Source organism: Macadamia integrifolia, chromosome 2 (assembly GCF_013358625.1).
Source record: "Macadamia integrifolia cultivar HAES 741 chromosome 2, SCU_Mint_v3, whole genome shotgun sequence".
In the NCBI taxonomy this organism is placed as follows: Eukaryota; Viridiplantae; Streptophyta; class Magnoliopsida; order Proteales; family Proteaceae; genus Macadamia; species Macadamia integrifolia.
Window position 1 is genome coordinate 29,234,497 of NC_056558.1, and position 8,184 is coordinate 29,242,680.

At 47.1% G+C, this 8,184-nt stretch overlaps 1 protein-coding gene across 1 annotated transcript in view; it reads left to right on the forward strand.

Annotated features, from left to right (window-relative positions):
* The window catches only part of LOC122061898 (WD repeat-containing protein 11-like), a gene marked incomplete at its 5' end in the record, with an annotated part of 36,255 nt that overhangs the window by 10,010 nt on the left and 18,061 nt on the right, over positions 1-8,184 (forward strand). The window lies entirely within an intron of this gene.

Sequence of the window (8,184 nt, forward strand, 5' to 3'; positions counted from 1 at the left end):
TGGGGGGGGGGGAACCAAGCAAAACAAAGGCTACACATGTAAAGCAAGCAAACAAACTGCCAGCCCTCAAAAGGGCCCCAGAAGGGGGACAGGACTAAGGGGCGTACAAATCATCATTTGGGGGGGTTAAAAAAGAGGAGGGGATACCCCAGGCAACAACAATGAGCTTGTTCCTTGGGTGTTTTTGATAGGCTTCTGGGGGATGGAGGCAGGTTTGGAGGTAACATCAAAATAGATGGCAGACCAAATCTTATCATAGGATCGAGAATTGGGCATCCATCTATAAGGGTTACACTCCACCTATAAGTGGGTGATGGTGGCACAAAAAACTAGCTTGCCAACTGTGTCACAAATATAGGGCCCCCGAGAAGGTCATGTCAACCCAGATCCATTCTTTGTAGAGGGGGAGGATGGATCTTCTGATGGGCCAATAGTGGGAGAGGACTTTCCTCCAGATGGCATTGGAGAAGGGACAGGAGAAGAAAAGATGATCTCTATCTTTACAACCATTCTAGCAAAGGCAACATGCCAGGGAGGCGGGAATGTGGCGATGAATGAGGAAGGATTGGGTTGGGAGGCAATCAGAGGCTGCACGTCAAGCGGTGAAGCTGTAGCAGGGGATGAGACCTTTGAACCAAATGATCTTGCGTCTTGCGCCAAGGCACAAGAGGGGCAGAGTGGCGGATGAGATTCTAAGCTGAGGAGGAAGAGAAGATGCCCGTGGGTGAGGTAGTCAAGGATATTTTGTCCTCAGAAGTGGGGGGAAGGCGGGGGAGATCAGCCCAGGTGGCCTCGATAAGGGGGGATGTTGAAGGACAAGGGATCCAAGCCCCATTCCGAATGATAGAGCAAACCATTGCCAAACTAGGGATTCCCAAGGAATATGCAGTGCGGGGGCTGGCAGTAGAAAGGAGAACACCCGAGGGATGCCAATTGTCAAGCCAGAGGGAGGTGGAGGACCCATTCCTAATGGAAGAGGAGATAGTAGAAATCGTAATGGGCTTAAGGGAAAGAATCTTTCTCCAAATCCAAGAGGCATTAGGTGAAGGGGGACCGACCAAATGGAATCATTCTTAAGGAGAGGAGTACACCCAGGAAACCCAAATGTTGTTTTGCTTCGAAGCGATCTTCTAGATGGGCTTAAGGATGCCCACCGTAATGTTGTCCTTAACTCTTCGGAGACCTAGACCTCCTTCCGATTTAGAGAGACAGATGTCAGCCTAACAGTCGGGTGGAGGAATTTTGATTTCTCAGCTCCTTTCTAGAGGAAGGCACAAAGGATAGATTCAATTGCCTTGGAGGTGGAGGTGGAGGTAGGAAGGGAGAATATGGCAAACCAGTAAAGACTAAAAATACATAGATTGGAGCATAGATTTGGCAAGCACAAGGCGACCCGCATAAGAGAGGAGTTTTCCCTTCCAGAACTGGAGCTTTTTCCTGATGAGATCACGTATAGGGGTGCAGTGGTGGGGGGAGAGGCAGGAAAAAATGAGGGGAAGGCCAAGGTATTTTGATAGGGAGAATCCCGTAAGATGGAGGAGGGATTCCCTAACCGAGTTAGAGACACCCGCAAGGAAGAGATGGGATTTAATGAGGTTCATGCGGAGACCAGAGAGGGATTCGATGAGGTTGGGAGGCCATGATAGAGGAGATGGACAGGGTATCCTCTTTAGAGAAGATCATGAGATCATCAGCAAAAGCAAGATGGGTAAGATTAATGGACTTGCACTTGGGAATGGGGGAAATGAGGTGAAGATTTGTTGAGGATTGGATGGATCTGGAAAGGACCTCAAAGGCAAGGACAAAGAGGAGGGGAGAGAGGGAGCAACCTTGCCTCGTGGAGGGAAAGTATCCAGCAAGGGTGCCATTCACCAGGACCGAAAACTGGGGTAATGTAGAAGTAGTTCACACTAGGTAAACAAACTTCCAATATGTTAAGCTCAAAACTATATCAAATCTGATCTCTCTAATTAACCTCAACAGAAACCAGAATAAGAGCAGCAAGCAAGGGGAAACAAAACCAGAAAATAACCCCGATTATCTACTTATAACTTCAGAGAATAAACCAGCAACAAAAACCAACAACAGGGGTCAATACCCAAGGGAGATCTGGGTTTCGGCCAGGCCAGATTTAGGAATACCTGCAGATGAAGGGGAAGAGCTCAGAATGACCCCAAACCTGGATTGAGTAGGGTGGTCAAGGTGCTGAACAAAGCCCCAAAAGATCTCTGAAAACTGCTGGCTTGTTGAGTAGATCTGCACCTTCTTCACTTCAGGTCTTCAAATAAGGAAACTGGGAGAGATCAACAGCAAAACAGCTCAGATGATTACCAAACTAGGATTGAGTAATCCTCTTGGAGGCTAGAACAAAACCTGAAAAGGGCTTCCTGATCAGCCTTCAGATTTGGAAGATGTGACCAGTCGATGGAGCTTCAATCCCTGGTTTCCTTGCTGAAATCGATTCTGGTTTTTATGCTTCCAATAAATCTGATTTAATTCACTCACTCTTCTTTCACAGATAACAATAACAGAGAACAGAAAAGAAGATGTAAGTCAAGATAGATGTGGGTGGGATTGGCTATCTCAGCCCAGGTATCTCACTCACAGCTATCCCAGCTGTTGTCTTCCTTTCTCAGGAGAGGGAGCAAGCAAAAACTGCAGCCACTTCATTAATTCAATTATTTCTAGTATTTACAGCAGATCCTCTTTATATAGAGGTTTGAAATTACAAAAAGCTTGACACAAAATAGAAACTAAATAAAATAGAAGCTAAACAAAATAACAACTAACTCAAATTAGAAACTAATGCAAAATAGAAACTAACTCTATCTTCTAATTTAGGAAACAAAATAGCAGTTGATAGGACTTCCTAAAAACATAACCATACTACTAAATTAGGAAACTAAAATAGCAGCATAAGGGAGCTTCCTATGCTGGCCGGTAGCTTCAAGGCTGTTTCTTCCTCCTTCGGTAATGGATCCCATGATGGGGATCTACATCATGGGGAGTAGAGATACATGCCTGAATCCAATGGACGAAGTTTGGGGGAAACGACATTTGGAGGAGGACCTTTGAAATAAACTCCCAACTGATGGAATCAAAAGCTTTATGAATGTTAATTTTGAGGAGGACAGCAGAAGGGTGGGATTTTCTTTCAAAGCCATGGACTATCTCATGACAAAGGATGATGTTGAGCGATGCTCCGACCAGCTATGAAGGAAAATTGGTTTGGGCTGACCAAGGAGTCAACCACAGACTGGATCCTATTGGCAAGGACCTTGGCTGAACTTGTAAAGCAGGTTGCAAAGGGAGATGGGGTAGAAGTCTGTCATCAAGGAAGCCCCCTCGAGCTTGGGAATGAGGCAGAGGAAGGTGTGGTTAAAAGCTTTGATTGGGGAAGGGTTAAGGAAAAAGCTACGGATGGCTTTCACCAGATCAGATCTGATGATATCCCAACAGGAGGAGAAGAACCCCATATTGAAGCCATCAGGGCCAGGAGCCTTGTTTGCTTTATGGGAGGGGATAGCCCCAAGATTTCATCATCATAAGGGATGAGGTAGAGGGAGGGAAGAAGGTGGTCAAGAATGGATTTATTACGTAGGTCAAAGGGGAAAGGAGAGGGGGAGGAGGATGAGGGAGGAGTGGGTTGAAAAAGGTGAGGCAGCTTCAGATTTGATTTCCTCCGGGTTATTAAGGATGGACACATTGGAGGAAGAGGGCATAGGAATGGAGTTTGAATGGAGTTTGCATTGGCTCTAGCTTTGAGGGAACGGTGGAAGTAGGAAGAATTGGAAGCACCAAGCTCAAGCCATTTGATTCTCACTTTCTGGTGAATGAAGCATTCCTCTTGGGACAAGAGAGAGGAGAGCTCGTTGGAAAGAGATCTCTTCTTCAGCAAGGGGGCATTGAGAAGGTCAGATTGGAGGAGGTTTGGGTAGCCTGGAGCCTAGCCTTATAAGAGGAGACTCTGCCAGAGATGTCACTGAAGGTAGAGGAATTCTAGGTCTTCTAGGCAGCTTTGACATTCCTAAGCTTTCGAGACAAGACAACACGGGGGGAGGAATGGGCCTGAACAGGAATATTCCAAGCCTCTTGAACAATGGGAATGAATTTCTGATGGAGGATCCACATGTCAAAGAATTTGAACGGCTTTAGACCAAAGGAGGGAGACAACACATAAAGGGAGATTGGGGAATGGTCAGGAATTTCGAGGAGATCAAAGGTAGCAAAGAGGGAAAGGAGGTCATCCAGGATTCATTTGCAAGGACTCTATTGAGTTTGTAGGAAATTCTGTCAGAGCCAGATCTACGGTTGTGCCAAGTAAATTTGGTACTAGACCAGCGGAGATTAGTCATACCAATGTCCTCAATGCAATCATTGAAAGAATTCACTGCAATGGGGTCAATTGGGCTCCCTTCGTGCTTTTTAGAGTAAGATCTAACAACATTGAAGTCTCCTACCATAGCCCAAAGGAGGGATCTAGTTTGGGAGGAAAAGGTGTGGAGGTCATCCTAGAGACTAATCCCTATCAGAGTGGCGGTTCAGGGCATAGATGACAGAGAAGAAGCAGAAATTTGATCCAAAGGGATTAGAGATGGGAAGATAAATGGGTTTTGGGGGGGGGGAGGAGGAGAGGGTGGAGACATTAATCATAGCCTGGTTCCAAAAGACCCATATAAGACTGTTGATGGTGTAGGGAGAAGTTGGAGATGTAGGACTAGGAGGGGGCAATGGAACCAAGGATATGCGGGGATTGGCCTCGAAAATTCTGGTTTCTAGGTGGCAGTATAGATTTGCTTTTGAGGATCGGATGCTGGAACAGATGGTGGATTGCTTGGCTGAGGTGTTAAGCTATCGAACGTTCCAAATGGTCCAAGGAATCATTTAGAAGGGGGTTGGCTTCAAAGGCTCAAGGGAGCAGGGAAGGGAAGGGACTTTCTTGCGCCTGTGATACTGGGGGAAGGCTAGGGAAAGGAGGGGAATTGGGAGGTTTCTTGTTTTTGGGGTGGGAGGTAGTGGAGGATTTGGGGGTCAAGGATTTGGAGGATTTGGGTGGCTTTTCATCACATTGACAACAACTAAGGGGGATGCAGAACTAGGGAAGCGGGCATGGAGTCAGCTTCAGAGTAGACATGCAAAATGTCTTCTGTAGTGGTGGTCACAGATAGGATACACCATAGTTTTTAAGGCTTTAAGGCGATAAGGCGACGGAGGTGTTTGAGGGTCTTTCGGAGCGCCTTAGCGATAAGGTAGGCATAAAGCGTCGCCTTATCGACTAAAGCGTTCCTGTGTAATTTTTTTATAAAACCAATGTATTTGGCTCAAATCCTAATTGAATCCTATTACTCATATGTTAAATAAATATTAAAGGTTCATATTCATACCAGTGTAAAATATTCATCAAGAAAACAAATCAATAAAGTGAATGAACTAAGTTCATCTTCATCAATCATCAGTCATTAACATATAATATAAATACATAATTATGAAACAAAATTATAAATATAAAGAAAAGAAGACATAAAAAATACAAGTATTTATTATACTTACCTCTATGATGCCAAAATGAGTGCCTAAGCCCTAAGGTCATCCACTATATTCCTACTCCTGTCAAAGAAGAATGAAGCTCACCGCTACCAGAGCAAGCTCACTGTTGCTGGAGCAAAATGGACGCCTGGATCAATAGTTCTTCTTTGTTCTTTGATTCCTTATCAAAGCCCTTTCTTAAAACCCTTGACAAAATCCAAACCCTGTTTGTGAATCGTGTTTTTGTTTTGTTTGTTTTGGTTATTTTTAGTGGAGTAAAGCTGATCCCATACATCTCAAGTGTTAACAAAACCATACACCTACCAATAAAAAATCTATATTTGGAATCTTCATCAAGTAATTTTAAAATGTGTTGAAAAAAAAAAAAACCCATAAGGCGCCACTTCACATAAGGCAGAGCACTGCCTTACCATCTCTAGACCGCATCAGCGCCAAGGTGCTGGTAAGGCGACGCCTTAGCAGCGCCTTAAAAACTATGGGATACACAGATAGAAGCATCAGATCCCGTATAGCCCGGGGTCAAGGGAGGAGCAGTAGTAGGTGAGTGAATCAAAGTTGGCATAGCACCATTGAGGAGATTGTGGACAGAGGCAACATCATGATCATTAGGGCCAGCACTGAATCAGCATTAAAAGGGAGAGCCGCAACATTTGAGGCTTTAGTAGAGGGGGATAGGCCATTGCACATGACCCATGGAAGGAGCAGCAAAGCAACTAGAAGGCGGCTTGGCAGGAGGGCAGCCGAGGGTGGTAGGAGAGGAGCTCCATCGTGACGAGGTAGGAGACCCAAATGGTGGACTGCAGAGGATGGAGGCAGCAACAAAGTAGAACCGGCAGAGCAGTGGCTCGATTGAAGGTCCATGTTGCAATTGCCAAGGGAGGGGGCGATGGAGGGGCGTTGGAGAGGCAGGGGCTATAAAGGCTAAGAGTGGAAGGGTGGGTGCCCTTGAGAGGGCCACGGGTGGCGCCCTCAAAGGAGTCGAGCGTCGGTGGCGGACTGGCTGAGAGGGTGTCAGCAGCAAGGCCAAGGTTTGTGAGTTTAAACGAAGGTCTTGTTGGGTTTGGAAGAAACAAAGAATGGGTGGATGGGTTAAGAGGGATGGGCGGGTAGGGATAGGTATCCGGGTTAGATGGGATGGGGCAGGTGAATGGGTAAGGGTATGTGTCAGTCGGATAGGAGTGAGGAGGCCCAAGGGTCTCAAAGGGGTCAGACCCAAAAGGGAAAAATTCAGGGGAGAGAGGACACGGTGGCAATGGGGGCCCACAACATGAGGAGCAGGGTAAGAGGGAAAGAGGGTAGCGTGAGAATTGGATTTAGGTTTGCCGAATGAGGGGCGACAACAGAGGCAAGCAGAGAAAGGTGATCAAAGGAATGGCAAGAGAAGGGAGAGAAATGAGGCGTCTCACGAAGGAGCAGGTCTAGGGGAGGGGAGGCAGAGAGGGTGGAGGTGACAGCGAGGTGGACATGTGACAGGAAGGAGAAGGGGGGCTCGGTGATAGTTCCCCATCGTCAGCGTTAGAAGAGGAGGAAGACATGAGAAGGGCGAAACAGTTTGGACCAGCAGACAAAGGGGAGGTTTCACAGGGACCAACGGAAGTGGGGTGAGAGTTAAGATTGTCGTTGGTGCTGGGGATAGCCATCGGCGGTGACGGAGCTTCTTTCTACCTCGGAGAGGCAGGATGGTAGAGTCAAGAGGAACACCATGTTGTAGTTGAGTTTTCTCCGATGGGGAAGGAGCCTTAGGGGCACAAGTAGTGGAATGGTGCCCAAACGTTTTTTCAGAATTCACAACGGGGAGGGAACCACTCAAAATACTCCGATTGATTGAAGGATAAGCCTTCATCGTTAGAGATGGTAATGGAGGATGGTGGAGCTTCTTCAGCCGAGATTTCAATGCATATGCGGGTGAAAGCCAGCCGATCCATGAGACGAGTCCGATGGTCAGAGTATAGGGGTTTGCCAAGCACGAATACAACAATACTTAGCCTTGGGGGGACAAAAAGTGAAGGGGGAGATTAGTAGCCCGATCCAGATTGGGATAGTTTTGAAGTCAATTTTGTTCAGAGAAGTGTATTGATCCCAGCTCATTAGGAAGATCAGCTTCTTCCCGACTAACCAGGGGCCACCTTCAAGGGTGCGCCTTATCCTCTTCATTTACAAACTTGAAGATGAATAGGCCGTTATCCAGTAAGAACACAGAAAGGTTACCCAAGGCTCTCGATTGTTTAGAGAGAGAGGCTTTGACTATCTGAAAGAGAGGGCAGTTTCCAAGGAAATGTTAGATGAGGTGACTCTGCCACTTTGCAATTTCAGGTTCCAAAAGCCCCACCAGGCAGACACCAACCTTCTGGTCATTAACAATTGGGGGGGGGGGGGGGGGGGACGAAGAAGAGGGGAACACCGTCATGGGAAGGATGGGAGGCAGTGGCAGCATAACCAAGGTTTTTGCTGGGGAGGAAGGAGGGAGGGAGGGGCAGGAGAAGGAGAGGGTTCAGGGGAAGAGTTATGGAGGGAAGGGGCAGGGGAGAGTTGAGGGAGGTTGGAGGTAGGGAGGAGGGAGTCGGAGAGGCTCAGGCCGGGGGGAGGTCGGACATATGGAAGTTACATATGGGAGGGACAGAGATGGGGGGGGGGGGG